General features: G+C 45.3%; 1 long non-coding RNA gene across 1 annotated transcript; it reads right to left on the reverse strand.

Annotated features, from left to right (window-relative positions):
* Nucleotides 1-2991: 2991 nt before the first annotated feature.
* On the reverse strand, nt 2992-18584 carry LOC117009174. The gene is made up of 3 exons (XR_004420434.2): nt 18502-18584; nt 3327-3407; nt 2992-3223 (listed from the first exon to the last, which is right to left on the reverse strand). It is a non-coding gene; the product is annotated as an uncharacterized LOC117009174 (long non-coding RNA).
* Nucleotides 18585-18593: the final 9 nt, after the last annotated feature.

Genomic DNA, 18593 nt, shown 5'->3' on the forward strand with positions numbered 1-18593 from the left:
GCAAACCTTGCAGGGCTGTGGGGGAGGGACAGAGCTGTGTCAGCACTAGAGCCAATCTTAGTGTGTGCTTCTCATACTTGTGACACCTACGCACAGAGAAAACTCTGCTTATGAAGGGGAAACAAATTCAGTTCCACTGTTTTATGGGGTTTTTTTCTTGGCTCTCCAACTCTAACGAATGAAAATTCATCTGGAGAAATACTAACTGGGTTTTACACCACACGCATGCAAGTAATGGGAGCATTTAGGCAATCCGATGATCTAACAAGCTGTGTCAATGAGAATAGCTTGTTTAAGGTCTTGTGACATTATTAATTAGTTTTCTAACACCAATCTTTACAGTACACTTCCAAATTTGATGTTGTATCTCCTTCTTTAGATATAGGCTCTGTTCGTTTATACCCAAGAGAATGCTTGTTGCTAATTCACTGACAATCACCAGCAAAGAATTTTCCTCCCCAGCACTTCACCATTCTCACAGAATTGCTGAGGATCCTTGTTTCACATCAATGTCATTTTACCATCAGTGGCAAGGTGACCAGAGGAGTTGATCAAGAAGGTGTCAGTAAGTATTTATAAATTAATATCTGGGAAATTTGTCAATGCTGGAATTAGTTTTGTGCAAGAGATGGTCAAATACTGTTGTGTTTTTAGGAATGGTCAAACTCCGGGAGTGTAATTGTTGATTGCCCAGAAGAAGTATCAAAATCCTGTGATTACCTAGTTCTTTGTTCATGTCAGTGCAGGAATTTGAAAAAGGCAAATGGGTGAGAATGTTTGTAATTCCATGAGCTTAGCAAGAAGAGAAAAATAGAACTAACATATAGGTCTTTAAATAATACTGGACTGGCATCATTAGGCTTGCAGCAAAGCATCCTCTGTATCTTGTCAGACTTTAAAATCATCTGCAATTCTCCTTGTACATCCTACATTTTCATTGCTTTTTGTAGTAATTCTTATTAGGGTAAAAGATTCTTCTTATTGAAAGGTGTGGTATTTTCATGTCAATCTAAAATAAAATTAATTTGCTATTATAGAAAAACTGCATTTAACTGAAAGGACAAACATTAGCTTCATTTTCAGGGACATGGGATTTGCAGAGAGAAAATGCACTGTTCCATTCCTTACCTCATCACAAAATTGTAATGCGGAGGGAAAAGTATTTTGTATGCATAAAAATCAACAAACACAGTGCAGCTAACTATTTGTCTTAGAAGTTTCACACATTTCTTTTACAATTAATAATAACATGAATGTAAATATCAATTGCAATCTTCCAAAAAGTAGAAAGTTTCAGCTACTATTTTTGGTCACTCACTGTGCAAATAAACACTTTAAATATCATAGAAAAAACTGTTAATAAATGGAGCATTTCTCAGTTTTGAAATACTTTGTCCTATACTGTTTCAGGCTATACCTGTAAATAGAAATCAGCTACTGAGAAATGATTTTACTATGCTAAATCATTCTGTTTTATTTTGCTACAGAGCTAATCCTGACAAGGCTAAAAAACAGTTAATAGGCAGTCTGTAAGATCTTATAAGATGACATTTGGAAATCCTGCAGTCATATTAGTCATTAGCCATGGCAATATTCTGCCATAAGGCAATGAGTCGGATGATTGATTAGAGAACCAACCTCATCATGATGTACCCTCTGGCATGAATATGGAGAGAAGAAAAAGAAAATGAGAAAGGAGAGCACATGAGACACAGAACAGTTACATGGAGGAAGAGAAGGGCAAAGAAAGTCTGAAACAGTTCATTTTTTAGAGGTAAAGGGTAATGGAGAAGAGGGAAACAGCATAAATCATGGATCTTGGGGACCCACAAGGTGAGTCATCATAATTTGTGAGTGAAATCCTGTATCACTGGAAAATCTAATTTTTCTTCACTCCTGGCATGGCATCTTGCTCTAGACATGAGACAGCTGTTGGCTACCCCCCTTACAGGTGTTCACTAAAAGTCTGGGAGAAGACTGGCATTGAAATGCTGTCTGCTTTTAATTCTGCACATTTTCTCAAATGGATGTGTAGATACATATGGCTTTACCAGCTATCAACATATGTGCTAAGGAGCATCAGCAAAATAAACAGTCCACAGAATCTGACAAAAAGCCCACAGGGAACACTGGACAAATGCTCACAATTGAAAAAATTGTTAGGAACTGCAATGAAAAGGAAAGATCTCTGCTATTTAGGATACTTTTTCTGGTGGAACTACTATGAACCCCCTAGCTGCTGTTTTGGAAATTAGCACACCACTTTTGGCTGTGATACTCAGGTATGCAAGGCTCAGTACCTGCCCCATCCTTGCAGTCAAGCTAAAAAGCTGTTAATCCTAGTAGGAGAAAGGCACTACACACAAAATACAGGTTGCTGTACAAACTATTATGCAAACAATGAAAATGAGAGATGCATCTAAGCACAGCTAAGATTTTATTGCAGCGCTTATTTTTTAAATAATAAACAATAAATAATAAATAATCTCACTAATGTGTTCTATTCTCCATTGCAGGGCATGATTTGTAGTATTTCCAAATGACTGGGTCTGTCTTGGTTTTGTCCTAGGTCCTCAATTGATGTGCAATTCTATCAAAATTGGTGAGTGTTGTAATTTTACTGCTGCAGATTAAGTACTATTTGTTCAATGTAATCATACAATGAACGGTCAGAGGTGCTTGTGCCTTCAATGCAGGGGAGCCGACAGTAACATTTTCTCCATAAAGGTACTGTCTTTTATGACATCCACTGGCTCTCCTGGTTTGCTGGGCTAATCTCTTTCCTGAGGGATTTTAGGAAAGAGATTCCTAGTTTTGTTTGTTTATAGAAAAGATGTTACATTTACAATACAGGAAAATGCTGATTTGTTGGAGATTTATTTAGCTTATTTTCTTAGTATTCTGATTTTTATGAAAACATTCCCCTGCAATAAAGACTTCCTACAACTACTTCATAAATCAAAATGAATAATTTATTGTTTGTGTTTTTTAAAACTGTGTTAATCAATACAAAACATTTCAAAAGAATACATACAGATGATATTATTGGCAAACAAGATTGCTGCCAAGATCAATGTAAAACTCCCATTGTGTTCAATGAGACTGCTTTCTGACTCGGATATAGAAAGTTACATTTTTGCAGACTGCCATGACAGAAGTTCATCATGATGGATAGTACTTTCCTGAGAATCACAATAACCAGAAGAAAGATCAGAAGAAGCAGCTGTAAAGAACAAAGACACCAGGAAACGGGTTTAATTTCTCAAAAAGATCAATTCAATAAAAGGTAGAATCAGGATCAGAGACCTGATCTTTGAAGTCAATACCTGGTTTCTGCTTCACATGCAGTTTTCTCGGGGGATGCACAGCTCATCTTTTGTGGTATTCATACAGAGATCTTATACAGCCTGCAACAGCAAAATCAATTGTAAGAGCAACCTTCAGAAGACTACTCTCCACCACCACTAATTAGCTCACAAAGTGGCATCCTGCCTTTCTTTCTGCCCTATCCTCACTCTTCCGAAGCACTTCACTATCACTTACTTCAAGCCATGAAACTCCTGACTTAGACAGAAAAGGCAAATGGGAAGAAGGCTTCATGCCTCACATGCTCATATAAGCAGTGGATCACAGGGCCAGGTAACAGAGTTACAGATTTTAAAAAAGATTTCTGTTTGCCATGCCTGTCTCGCTTTCAAATTATTTAATAAATCTTTTCTTCTTCATAAGAAATCTTGAGGGTCTATGTCAAATTCATCTTTGGGGGAATATGGTGATATAAACACATTTAATTATCTTAAACAGCTAGAATTTCATGGTACAAGTATTACAACAAAAACACTTTCGAAATACGGCATAAGGATAATGCCATATGACATTAAACTATATTTATCCTAATTGTCATATTAATCAGTAGATCCTGTGGGCTGTAAATTTATCACAACTAAGGTCTGCATTAAGAATGGATCATAAGATTGTAACTGCAGATCCTCATGCCATTTAATAGGTAAAATTAGGTGTCCCATTAGTCACAGTTGTGAGTAATTTCACCTATTTTGGCATTATTATGAACACCATGCAGTTATTTAAATATCTTTGTATAAAAAATAGCTTAGATGTTTTATTATGTTTGTGTCTTACTCTACGATGTCTCATTCCTTTTGTGTAACTGCTATTACTAATAGTACATGAAGGCATCCAAGAACTACACTCTTTTGAGTACAATTATTCCTTTATAACATTGGAAAACTATGAAGGTGTCTAACATAGAAACTATTTTACATGGAAAAAGTCATCAAGATTAGCAACTACTGTGATTCATTAATTGCTAGAATTTAAGGAAAATTATCTGCAATAGAAAACACCAACAAATAAAACAGAAGTTAAGGTCACGGTCCAATTTTTCAAGAGCATACAGGACATCTCCTACGCCAATCAAAGACTTTTTGAGTGCATTCTGAAATTTCTTTATGGGTATGTAAACATGACTGTAAAGGATCATAGTCTGGCCCTTTGTGACAGCTCGCATTCTCTGCCCAAAATATCAGGAAGTTTTGAATATAAAAGACATATCCTCCAGATGTCTTAGTCCAGTGCTCTTTACCCCAGAGTAAGCAAAAGAAGACGAACTTCAATAGCCACAGGAAGCAGATTACAGTAATTTCACGACTATAAGGCGCACCCTTTTGACTAAAATTTTCCCCTGAACCCGGAAGTGCGCCTTATAGTCCGGTGCGCCTTATATGATCTACAAAGTTGCAACATTTGCGACCCCGGAAGTGTGAGCCACAATGGGGGGGCGGTACTGCGGGAGCGCCAAGTCGCGAGGCGGGGGCGGGAGTGGGTGGTCATGGCCGGCAGGAGCCGCGCGGGGAGGAAGGGAGGGAGTCAGTGCTGGTGCCGGCACGGGGGGGAACAAGGAACCACCAACCGCGGGGGGAGCGAAGCGCCGCCGGGTGTGGGAAAGCGGCGGCGCAGCCCCTGCGGCCGCGGGGAAGAAGCGAGAAGCGGCGGCACCGCCGAGCTGAGCGAGGGATGGGTGTCAGGGCAGCCGTGCCGCCTAGTCGAGCAGGGACGGGCACCGGGGCAGCTGCGCCGCCATGCCGAGTGGGGACAGGCACCGGGGCGGCCGTGCGGCTGTGCCGAGCAGGGACAGGTGCTGGGGCGGCTGCGATGCTGTGCCGAGCGGGGATGGGCGCCGGGGCGGCTGCACCGCCGAGCCGAGCGGGGAAAGGCGAAAGGGCGATCGCGTGGCTGTGCCGAGCTGGGACAGGCGCCGGGACGGCCGCGCAGCTGTGCTGAGCGGGGACAGGGGCCGGGACGGCCGTGCAGCTGTGCTGAGCGGGGACGGGCACCGGGGTGGCCGCGCGGCTGTGCCGAGCGGGGATGGGCGCCGGGGCAGCTGCGCTGCCTTGCTGAGCAGGGACGGGCACCGGGGCGGCTACACTGCCGAGTCGAGTGGGGATGGGTGCCGGGGCAGCTGCACTGCCGTGCCCGGAGAGGACAGACGCCATGGTGCCCACGTCACCGTGCCCCGAGAGGACGGGCGCTGGGGCGGCTGCACCGCCAAGCCGAGCGGGGACAGGCGCCGGGGCAGCTGCACTGCCGTGCCGAGCGGGGACAGGCGCCGGGACGGCTGCACTGCCGTGCCCGGAGAGGACAGACGCCATGGCGCCCACGCCACCGTGCCCCGAGAGGACGGGCGCTGGGGCGGCTGCACCACCGAGCCGAGCGGGGACGGGTGCTGGGGCGGTTGCACCGCCGAGCCGAGCGGGAAAGGGCGAAAGGGCGGACGCGCCGCCTTGCTGAGCGGGGACAGGCGCCGGGGCAGCTGCACCCCGTGCTGAGCTGGGACAGGCGCTGGGGCGGCTGCACTGCTGTGCCCGGAGAGGACAGACACCATGGCACCCACGCCACCGTGCCCCGAGAGGACGGGCGCTGGGGCGGTTGCACCACCGAGCCGAGTGGGGACGGGCGCTGGGGCGGTTGCACCGCCGAGCCGAGCGGGGAAGGGCGAAAGGGCGGACGCGCCGCCTTGCCGAGTGGGGACAGGCGCTGGGGCAGCTGCACCGCCGTGCTGAGCAGGGACAGGCGCTGGGGCGGCCGCACTGCCGTGCCCGGAGAGGACAGACGCGCGCCACGCCACCGTGCCCCGAGAGGACGGGCTCCAGGGAGGCTGTGCCGCCGAGCCGAGCGGGGATGGGCACTGGGGCGGCTGTGATGCCTTGCTGAACGGGGACAGGCGCCGGGGTGGCCGCGCAGCTGTGCCGAACGGGGACAGGCACCGAGACAGCTGCGCCGCCTTGCCAAGTGGGGACAGGCGCCGGGACGGCTGCACCGCCGAGCCGAGCGGGGAAGGGCGAAAGGGCGGACACGCCGCCTTGCCGAGTGGGGACAGGCGCCGGGACGGTCGCGCAGCTGTGCCCGGAGAGGACAGACGCCATGGCACCCACGCCATCGTGCCCCGAGAGGACGGGCACCAGGGAGGCTGTGCCGCCGAGCCAAGCGGGGACGGGCGCTGGGGCGGTTGCGCTGCCTTGCTGAGCGGGGACGGGCGCGGGGGTGGCTCCGCGGAGCCTCGAGGGGGAACAGCACGGCAGGAGCGTCAAGCCGAGCAAAGGAACGGCACGGCAGGAGCACCGAGCCGAGCAAGGGAACGGCACAGTGGCTCCGCAGAGCCACGAGGGGAAACAGCATCGCGGCAGCACGGAGCCGTGAGGAAGAGGCGGCCCTGCGGCTGCGCCAAGCCACGCCTGCCGGCACCAGGGGCAGGCGGGAGTGCCAGGGCCCACTGCACGAGGAGGGCGCCTGGGGCTGCCTTTGAAAGCCTACACTTTGTGAAAAATGCTTCTAAATTGTGCTCCTTCCAGTAAACTCCACGATCTCGGGTTTCCGTTACTAATTCGTTACTTTGTTGCGCATGGCTCGTATCTTTGCGGCAAAAAAAAAGTGCGCCTTATAGTCCGGTGCGCCTTATCTGATCTACAAAGTTGCAAATTTTGCCGACTCCCGGGGGGTGCGCCTTATAGTCCGGTGCGCCTTATGGTCGTGAAATTACTGTAATCTTGAGAAACATAGATTTCAGGAGGACTTTATCTATTCACATAAAGCCTGCCTGCCCTCTAAAGTTCGGCTTCTAGGTATGGATTTAAAAAAAAACATACAAGTGTTTTATACTTTTTGCTTCATAATGTATTCCTAATAATTTTTTTGTAACATACATAACATGCAAAAAAACATTAAAGAGAATGGAAGACTGATTTTCAATTAATCTGAGTTTGGTTTTTGTTTTTAAACTACAGAGCATTCTCTGATGTTAGGGAGTTTCATAATTCAAATTGCTGATGAGTAGTAGTCTTGAAATGAGAGCTTAAATGAAGGTACTAGGAGGATCATGTAGCTTACTCTGTGGACCTTGGATCAGAGTCCGAGAAAATTTCAAGTTATTTGCTGTGTAGGACCATATAGACCAAAGTATAGCTACCATCTCTCCGAGTTTTCACAAGGCCGAAGTTACATTGTAAGGTTGTATTCAATGCAATATGCTTCCTGGGTTTTCCATTACACTGGAAACTGATTAGACATTTAAAGTATATGGTATTAAAAAGAAACCAAACCAAATTTTCGAAAGAAAAGGCTTTTCTCGCAACAAAGTAAATTTTCTTATCTGCAGCAGATCAGCAGTAGGAGTTAATATAAAGACAACATATAGGTAAATGGCTCTGACAAGTAAATCTTCATCATTCTAGGTGCCCCATGCTTGCTTCAAATGAATATGTCATTCATAGCTGGGTATCCATCAATTAATTTACGACAGGGTGGGCTTTTGTCCCATTAGGAGCTATATTCCTTGTATATATTTGCGTCAATACCGGCTCGTGCTTTACTAACTTGGGAGAGGCACAAAAGGGAACTTGCTTGGAATGGCAGGAAATATTTTTTTTATATGTACACGTTCCCCCCAATCTTATGGTAGGTTTACTAGCCAGTAAATGGAGTAAGAGTTGCCACACTTTCTAACTAACCCATTCTTTCTCCCATGACTGTCAGTAAATTCACCTTTGGATGCCAGAAGCCAGTTTCTGTTGGCACCATAGGCACTGAGACATGCACAGCTTGTGTAGATTGGAACCTGGATTAATATTTAGAGAGTTCTGAATTTCATTGATAGACTGTTCAGTGCCCCCACAATGTCTTTTAAAGTCTTCTAGGCTCTGATTTATTGTATTACCTTTGGTAGTCTGAAGTGCAATAATTTATATTTATCACAACTGCCCTCCAACTGGTGTGGTGCTGGTACAACCTTGGGCTTTTTTGTCTTGTCTTTTTCTTATCAGTGAGGGAGGTAGTACTGTGAATAATTAAAACCACATAAATAGTTGATCTTGGTGATACTGCATACCACACTAAATGTCTTACGTAAAAACCATGTATTTTTACTTCTACCCTCTAATTTGCTTGAACTATATTTTAAAAATTCTCATAATGAAAAATTAAAGATGATAAGAATAGCCATTATTATCCTGTTTACTGCATGCAGCTGATGTAGAGATATTTAGTTTTCTCCTGAGGAATGGTTTGATGCATATTTGTTTTCAATTAAATTTGCATATGTCATTTTAAAGAGAAAGATATTTATTTATCTCTCTATTTGCTTTCACTAAGGAGGGAATAAAAGTTCCACACTTCCTGCCCCCTTTCCTGCATCACTGCAGGAGAGCTCTGTATTGTGCATCATAAAGAGATTGGGAAACTGGGTAATTAATAATGGACTTTTATGTAATAGAAAGTTTAAAATTCATTAGCTTTATATCAGAGCAAGTGTTATGAGGGAGAGCATGTTGTGAATGAGAGGGAGAGCCTTATAATTAAGGAAGTGTGTAAATAATAATGAAAGTCATTAGTGCCATTCAGTTCCTAAGAATGTCATAATGTAACTGGAGCATTAAAGTGAAATTTGCGATGACAAACATTAACGACACAAAAGAGAGAAAATGTGGTTATCTTTAGTTTGACAGATAATGTCAGCTTTCTTGCAAGGCCCAGATGGTGCACAGGAAAATGTTATGAACAGTTTTGTTTTAATATTTTTATGATATGATATTTGGGGATACAATGTCACAAACACACAAAGAGGTTTACATTTAGGAACCAATACTGCCTTTGAATACAGTCCAATGCTGAAGCAATATATAGGGAAAGTCTTGTCACTGATGTAAGACTGTTGTTGCAATAAAGATGAGTTGCAGTGTAGCCTGTTATGTGGCAGTGAAATTTTCTGTCTCTCTCTGGATGTGCACTTTGAATCTTTCTCTGCTCTATTTTAAAAAAGGGGAGGAAAAAGAGAAAGAGAAAGAGAAAGAGAAAGAGAAAGAGAAAGAGAAAGAGAAAGAGAGAAAAAGAAAAGAGCGAAAAAAAAAAGAAAAAGAAAAAAAGAAAAAGAAAAAGAAAAAGAAAAAGAAAAAGAAAAAGAAAAAGAAAAAGAAAAAGAAAAAGAAAAAGAAAAAGAAAAATAAGAAAAAGAGAGGGGGAGGGAGAAAAGGAAGAAAATTTACCAATTATGCGGGAAATTATATGATGCTAAAATTGTACCATGTACTGCTCTTTCAATGAAGGGACTTTCTACAGTTATTGCACATTGCAAAGGGTATAATTTTAGGGTGTGAAAAAATGTACAGTAGTTTCACGAATACAAGCCGCACGGATTATAAGTCGCACCCCCGGTGCCTCGACAATGTTGCTGTCTTTGTCAATAGATAAGCCGCACCCCGAATATTAGCCGCACTTTCGTTCGTCGCAAGAATCCGTGCGCAGCTTTCACAAATTGGCCAATTAGTAAGAGGATCGCGGCATAGCGGGCTTTACTGGCTCGGGGCGGGGCCAGGCAGGCTCGGCCCGCTCATGGTTGCCGACGGGGCCGGGTGGCTCAGCGCCACGGCTCGGCGGGGCTGGCCGGGTGGTGCTGCCGCCGCCACCGGGCTCGCTGGCCCCCCTCTCCCGTCAGCACCGCCCCGCTGCCGCGTTCGCTCGCCCGGTTGGCAGGGCTGCCGCCGCCGCCGCCACCGGGCTCGCCGCTCGCCCCGCGCCGCGTTCGCTCGCCCCGCGCCGCGTTCGCCCCGCGGCGCGTTCGCCCCGCGCCGCTTTCGCTCGCGCCGCGTTCGCTCGCCCCGCGCCTCGCTCGCCCCGCGCCGCGTTCGCCCCGCGCCGCTTTCGCTCGCGCCGCGTTCGCTCGCGCCGCTTTCGCTCGCGCCGCGCCTCGCTCGCCCCGCGCCGCGCTCGCGCCGCGCCACATTCGCTCGTGCCGCCGGCAGGGCTGCCGCCGCCGCCACCAGGCTCGCCGGCCGCCCCCTCCCGTCTGCACCGCCGCCGCGTTTCCTCGCCCTGACCGGCACTGCAGGCCCCTGCACCGCCGGGCTCCCCCACGCTGCTGGCCCCGATTCTGCTGGGCTTCCCCCGCTGCCAGGCAGCCCCACCCGCCGGCCTTCCTGCTTCTGCCATGCTCCCCTGCACTGCTAGCCCCAGTTCTCCCGGGCTCCCCCGCCCTGCTGGCCCGGGCTCTGCCGCCCCCCTGCCCCGCCCTGCTGGCTCAGGCTCTGCCGCCCGCCCCCCGCACTGCTGGCCCCACCTCTGCCAGGCTTTCCTACCTCTGCCGGGGCCGGCCGGGCTCCAGCTTGGCTTGGGGCTGCCGCGGGCTCTCACTTCCGTGTTGGCAGCTTTTAGAATTTTGTTAATGTATTAACCGCCCCGGAATATTGGCCGCACTTCCGGGTTTCCACCAAAATTTTGGTCAAATTGGTGCGGCTTGTATTCGTGAAATTACTGTAGTTTTCAAACAAAGGAAAATTTAAAAATGTCTAGTGAATAAGGGAAGGCAAAACAAAAAGAAGGTAGATGGAGAAAATTTGAGGGAACAGTATTATTTTAAGGGCAGTGACTGAGAAATAACTATGCTTAAGACTCCAAGACCTGAAAGGCCCAAGACCTCAAAATGTTGGAAGCTTAAGCATCTGTCTTTGTGTTCTGTCCATGAAGTACAGTGCTGTGGGATTTCCTACTACCCCCATCAATTTGTGTAAAAGGACTTAATTTGTATGTAAGCAGTCATTCATTCTTTATTGTCTCTTTTCTGCAGACCAATAGCCAACACAAAAGTTGATTCCAAGTGTTAAAGATGGAGTACTGAAAATTGCTAAATTAATGCTAATTAATCCCAGTTTTAAGCTTAAAGAGAGTTTAAGTTTTAAGAAAAGGAACACAGGTCCAAATCAGTGAAAGTGAAGAGGTGAGGGTGATTACCTCAGTAGGATTTTAATACATAGCTCCTTGAAAAACCTCTGAGACTTCCAACTGTGTGACAAAGGCCACATTTTTTCACCACTGACAGAACTTGAAAGGTTTTTTAAATGACATGGAAAGAATTATTCTCTGCATACTGTAGGGCTGCTACTACTTTTGGGAACTTTGAATAGGATGGTTCAAAGTAGAGTCACACTGACTGTACCAAATTGCGGTTACATATCTGCCTTTTCTGGTCATTTCTATTTAGGATGAACAAAACCAGCATGATGATACATAAGCTGTGAAAAGAGGTTGCTTCCAGTAATTTGTAAAGGGTCAATTTTGTAAAGCATGATTTAGCACTGGTTAGGCTTTTTTGTTCAGTTTGATTCATTTAGTTTAGGTTTTTTTTCTGGTTGCTCCTATTCTCTAGCACATCTGCACACAGTTTTGCATGGTCTTAAAGGGGGCAAGTACTTAATGTCATTGTTTAATGTCATTGTGAGGGGAACTGATATGCCAGAAAATTCTGCTACTCTCCTGACTCTCTCTATTGTGGAGGGCATCCTCATCTCCTCTTGAAAAAGGTTCATTGCCAGTGTTTGTTATTTGCTACTTCTCTCACTGGACGAGTTAAAAAAGGTGGCCAGTGTGAGCCTCAGAGCATACATTGCAGTGAGGTAGGGTGAGCAGCAGGAAACTAACACATCCAGGATATACAGACACTGTGGTAGCAGGAAATAAACACATCCAGGTTACATAGACACTGTGGCCAGGATTCTTTCTAGAGATTCTGATGGGAGAAGATAAATACTATTCTTAAAAATTTTAAAAGAAAACTGAAAAATGGTATCTGGTTGAATAATGTCAACATGGTAGTGTATTAACAAGTTACTTATGAAAAATACCTGTAATGTAGGTCCAGGTCTCGTGTAAATTGGGAGCCTTCTGTTAAACTCATACATTTAAAGTATGCATTTTTCAGAGAAGACTAGATCTTCTAGAAGCAAAGGTTAAGAAGGCACCATGTTCAGGGGAATTTCAAACGGAAAAGTTGGTGTTAGTGAGTATTCAGAGTTACATGGGCTGATTGTCACAGCTAATCTTCCTTTTTTCATTTCCAAATAATTTGCCAACTTCATTCTCTAGGTTTTCATATAGTATCCAATCTATATCTGAGGTGATGGTCTTCTCCAAAATATACATGATTTTGAGAGTTAAACCAACCCTACAACTCCACAAGCATGTTTTACTGTTATTCTTAATATTGCTCTGGTAGGATTTCTGTAAGGTAAATGGGGATTCCTGTCAAAATTGTTTTTCTCTTCTTTCCCCCTCTCTGTCATTACTGAATCCACTTGCTTGCACATGAAGAACCCTGGTCCCTCATCTTCCCTTCTTCCAGGACACCTTAAGGGCAAATGTAGGTCTGTAATGTCTTAGCAGTGAGAAGGACATCGTGTACCTGTGTTGAAAGCCTGCATTACCCACATCTCATTGTGGTAGCTGAAAACTGTCACCAAAACTCGTCTGCCGGCCAAGTGTGTTGGGAGGTAACCTATGCTTTTGTACTTTGCTTTAGACAAAAGGTAACAATAAAGACTTTTCTTGGTAAGATCTTGATGGGAAGCTGCTTTGTGCCAGTTGAAATTGTTTGTGACTCTTATGGCTCCTATGCCAAGGGCTGCAACTGCTCTCTGGCAGATGTTGTGTTTGTCATATGTCTCCTTAGAGCGACTCGTATTTGTGAGCCAAGCAGTTCCTGGGCTCTTAGGTGACCCTGAGCCGTTGGATTACTAAAGCTCATAAATTCTATTGAAAGAGTTTGGCATTTCTTTAGCTTGATTTCTTCCCTTCAGTACTCTAACGTGTAGGCAGTGCACATTCTCTACAATGAATCACAGATCTCAAGATAACCAACTCACTGCATTCCCTGCCTGAGAGTCTCCCTCCTCCTCCTTTTCTCACCATTTTATCTCCGGCCCATTCTAACACCACAGTTCACAACACTCTCACTGACTCTCCTCTTACTACTCTATCTCTTACTCACCATTGCATGTTTCGTAGCTTTGTCCTATCATGCATGCCACACATAAATATTATAAAAAGTACTACTATGCTAAGTTTCTGTATCAGAGATGTGTTTCTGTCCAGTGCAACTGACAGCTGCCCACCACCTGAATATCTCACACTGTCACAGCCCTTTCAATGCTGTCAGCAATGTGACTGAGTCAGGACACCAGGATGAGCCCTTTCTGTGGTCACTGGATTACTTTAGAACATTCTTTTTTGAGCTGCCAGCCACTCATCAGCCCATGAAACAGACGACAGTCCCTCCTACACTGTGACCTGAAAGTTTGCTAGTCCTCCTGCCTGTAAACATAAATTGAAGCAAACACTGCAACAGGAGAGACAATATGCACAAAAGCTAGTTGTCAAAGCCAGAGTTAAAATCTTCTGACAGTCACAGTTGAGCAATGCTGCAAGAACTACAGTTTCCGGTCTTAGGAGGGATCAGGCAACTTTTTTTGTGTGTGGGTTAAGGAACTCCACACTGTAATATCCTTTGCAAGATACACAGATATGGCACATCAAACACATGGGGATTTCTAAAAGAAACTAATACGGGATTTGAAATGTCAAATACAAAGAAATTATTCTTTGCTTTCAGTGGGGAAAAAAAGCTGCCTCAGTCCCTCTAGCAAGAGATTATATTTTTAAAGGCTTGTTAATTGATCTTTTTCCAAGGAAAGAATCTGAGATTTAGGTACCTGATCTTAATCCTAGTGCAATCCATTGCAACATTCTTAGTGAGTTCATTGGGAAGAGCATAAAGCTTCTTTTTATTTTTTTTTTTTATCAAATCTGAGCTACCAGCACATGGTTTACACAAATTGCTTGGGTAATTTTCCTCTACTTGAGATGTTGTAGCTGGAAAAATATTTTAGCTCTTCCTGAGAAGTATTTAAAACTGGAGAATTTGGCTATACTTACCTACTGTAAAGATCAATTTTAAACAGATGCACGATATTTTTAAGTCCATCTGCAAATTATGCATTATTAATTTGTTTGTAACATGTAGGACATAAAAGTGGAAAGACGTTTAAAAATAATTAAAAATCCCTGAAACTGATCTCTTTCACATAAAATTACGATAAAATACATCAACAGTTCGCTTATTATACCGTTGTGCCTCAAGCTGAATCATTCCATAACTCCAAAACACAACAGACTTCATATGTTAGAGTTTTTTTTTCACTGAGAAATGACTAGAAGCAGCAGAAATGTACAACCAGTTGTGCAAGATTTTAATGTATTTTGTAACACTACATTCCTTCTCTCCCAGGAGTCGGTGATTGCAGAACTGCAAGAAGCTCTGTATGTTTTTCTGACATCTCATACTTCAGTCTGATACTAGGTATCAGCCCAGTAAGGTTTTCTTGATTTCTAAGTGAAATTGAGATACTGTAGCTCTAAAATATGCTTGCACTGAGCAAGTAATAAAATCTGTTGTCATGCTTTGGAAATACCTTGAGCTGAGGCATTTGGTGTTGTCTGCAGGAATTTTGTGTACATAGAGTTCACATGTGCTTCACCTCTATATTTTGACTCTGTTGCACAAGGGCACTTGGCAATACCAGAGACCTAGAAAGCATGTGCTGCTGTTTAATTAGATGTTTTGCTCAAGAAAGTACTTGGTGAAATAGATCTTGTGTCCTTTTTTTTCCCATTACCCTCAAAACTTGGTCACATAATAGACAAAAAATTGTGTCAGAAGTCTGAAGAGTTGATCAAGTTCTGTTTCTGCTTAAAAACACAGCTTCTGCTGACTTTCATGAAGATTAAATGTACAATTATCCCTGTCCATGTTTACAGATCAGGACAGGCATCAGCAAGTAATTGCCATAGTTTGCCACCTCTTTAATATTATGATTGTGCAATGATTGTGATTTTTCTTTCTACAAATAAAATTCCTAAAGAAAGGGATGTAGGCTGCATGTTCTGTCAGATTAGTATCTAACCAAGAAGACCTGAGGCAACTTCTTAACAAAGGAAGACCATTTCACTTATTTGCACATGCTGTGTTTGATGCTACGCAACATTCTGAGTTGAAAAACTACATTATGTGATACTGGAGTGATACTGGGATTTTTTCCTGATTATTTGCACTGGTGTTGCTGTAGATGGCATTTTTTAGCACTTGGTAACTTGCTCCAGGCCCATCCAGCCTCATAGGAGAGGGTGGAATGAACTGCCAGACAACAGCTTGGATTAATTTTTATCTTCTTACAGATCTGACGTATAGTTTTGGCTCTTCCCACTCTGAAGACTTCCCACTCTGAAGTCTTCCCACTCTGAAGTATCTTAACAGTGGGAGGTAAGCTGTTTTACATGTGCATTGTGTCTAGTGATTGAAGCAAGGGTCCAAAACATTCACTGTTCTCATCCCCTTCCCCTCTGGTGGTGAGCTGCAATGCATTTAGTAAAAGTTTGAGTGAGTGTTGCTTTTGTGTCCTGTGCATTCTTTCTGTTCTCTGGGTAGCCTGCTTGGGAGTAAAGTAATGATGGGCAGCAGCCAGGTGAGGCCCTCTCCATTTCACTGTATGTTCTGAATAGTTTTGATAACCATCTTGGAAAATTAACTTTGGTCCATTGTTGAGATGGCTGCAACATCAAATGGCAAAAAGAAAATAACTGGTCCTTGGCCTGTCACCAAGTGTAGTACACGAGTGCCATTTATTAACTCTCTGCTGGTCTTCTTGCTTTCAGATGGAACCTGTAGCACAGTGTGGGAATACGTTAAAGAATGAAATTGAAAGTAGATGGAGCCACATGCGACCATCCTAGGAGGAAATCACATCAGGAGGTGCATTAGCAGAACAGGTTTTGGTGTGCCTGGCTGAATGCCTCTGATCACTTGAATGTGCACCAAGAGCCAGCTAATGCACACCCTGATGTGGCTCATAAAAAAAAATACTCACTGTATTTTTCCAGTCTGATTCCATTCAGCAGTCCCTAGTAAAAGCAGGTGTTTTCTTCTGAGGGGAAAGAGGGGTTCCAGGGGTGCAAGGATAATAGCTAGTAAAGCAAACATTTCCCTGCAACTGTATATTTCCCCAGCCTTCTGTATATTTGACCATATTTACTGGTACACAAGTTCTGCTATATTCATTAACCATGGCAAACTGTCTTCTCTAACTAGGGCTTTCTGAAAACACATCATGAAAAAAGTGCATCTTTAACTATGTATTTTAAATAAGAATTGTCTGTCTGTGCGAGTTGGGTTACTTGTATCACCGTAGACAGAAATGATCTCTGTATTTCATAGGACCTTGTTGCTTTGTACTTACTGACTGTTTATTTTTTATGCATGGGATTACTAATTGCAGCTAGTACCAGATGCTTCTCTCTCCTTTCAGGTTATTATAGTAGAGGGCATTGTACCAGATGCATGGTTATTCACAAACATGCATTTCTAGCAACTGAATTGCTGGATCTGCTCTAAATGATCTATGGCAATTACACTTGGCGTTGTACAGCTATAATTTTACTGCATATTAATAGCCACCTAGCAAAGAGGTAAATGCCCTTTTTCTTGGCTGGGTGCAGAATGAATGCCTGGATGTATTCATTTGGGTAAAACGAGGCCCGGGTTTTAAATGCACAGCAGCCATTATATGTATCAGAAACGCATGGGTTGGTGAAATGCCTGTTTCCCTCTGCCTTGATGGTGTGTAGCAAGGCTCAGAGAAATATCATCAAGCCAGATCCTAGCTAGAGACATGCAACAGGCAGGGGAGGGGGAAGGGGATCATGTGCCTCATTTTTAGTGGCTCATCTGCTACTGCCCAAAATCTGCTGCAGTCTTTTTTTTATTTTTGTCAATTTTTTTACCCGTTTCAGGAGCTCGGCTGATCAGCCTGAAGGCTACCAGGTTTCACCAGAGAAAAATAATAATTAAAACTGCCCTCCCTAGAACTTTCACTTAAAGATGTCCTTAAAGATGGCCCATTTCCTTCCCTCTTTATTCTTCTTGGGGGTCGTGTGGAGGGGGCGATAAGGAGTGGGTGGGAGCAAATAACAAGGAATGGAAGGGGATTAATGAGCTTTCTAGTTATTATTCCCGCTCGAGTGTTTTGTCTCTGCTCCTGCCTGAGAGTGCGCTGACGAGGAGGGCTTGAGGGAGAGGGGAAACGGTGTGACTGGAGGAGTCGGCGTGCGGGAAGCCACAAGCACACGGGCGGGCAGGCGGGCAGACAGAGAGAGCCACACCACAGACAGACACCGACCCGGCGGGCCATCTCCGAGCCGGGCGCGGGGCTGGGTGGGGTGAGGGCGGGCAACGCAATGGCGCCGGGGCCAGCGAGTGCTGTGCTGCAGCCAAGGCAGCGGCAGCCGGAGCGCGGCGCTGCCTGCGGTCCGGGACACACCACGCTGCGTGGGCGGAGAGGGAGACGGAGAGAGAGAGAGAGAGAGAAGGAAGGCAGAGGGAGAGGAAGAAAGGCAGAGGGAGAGACTCGCAGACAGACAGTACAGCCCGGGAGCGCGGTAGATAAAGGACGAAGAACAGGGAGAGAGGAGCGAGCCACAAGGAGATCCAGGCAGACGCCGAGAGCGGACAGGCAGAGGCGGGCGGAGCGGCGAACTGGACGGGGCTGGGACAGGAGGCGGCCGGCGAGTCGGGCGGTGCCTCCGCGGCCACCGCGCTCGGCCAGCATCGCGGCGCGGCGGCGGATCACCTCCCGCGGCGGAGGCGGAGGAAGAGACCATGTATTTCAGGAAGACAGTCACTGCACTGTAACAGCAGCGTATCCGCAGCACAATAAACAAACCGGCCAACTAAAAATACCAAACAAACAAAAATAGCCCGAGCCGCCAAGACGCTGGGGGCAGATCCCGTTTGCAGGCAAGGTAAAAAAAAAAAAAAAAAAAAAAAAAAAAAAAAAAAAAAAACCCAAACCAAAAAACCCCACCAGAAACCCCCTAACAAAACCTAAGGAAGCCAAAGGAGAATCTGTCGACATTTGTGTGGCGTGACGTTCTTTGTTGTCGCGATTATTTTCTTGTCTATTTTTTTTTTCTTCCAGCATGTGTTTTCTGTCATTTGTTGGAGTCTTTCCCCCACCCCTCCCCGTGATCTTTTAATTTTTGAGGCCAGGGCGGCTGGAGCATGTGGAGCGGAGAGAGAGGGAAACAGGAGCTGTGTATGGATCCGCGGCTTACCTTTTATTGCGTGCGGTGGGCAATTATTAATAGCGGCTGCAGGATTCTGGCTCTAAAATGTGGTATTTACTAGAGGGGGAGGGAAAAGAAAA

The sequence above is a fragment of the Catharus ustulatus genome, chromosome 1 (assembly GCF_009819885.2).
Source record: "Catharus ustulatus isolate bCatUst1 chromosome 1, bCatUst1.pri.v2, whole genome shotgun sequence".
NCBI classification, from domain to species: Eukaryota; Metazoa; Chordata; class Aves; order Passeriformes; family Turdidae; genus Catharus; species Catharus ustulatus.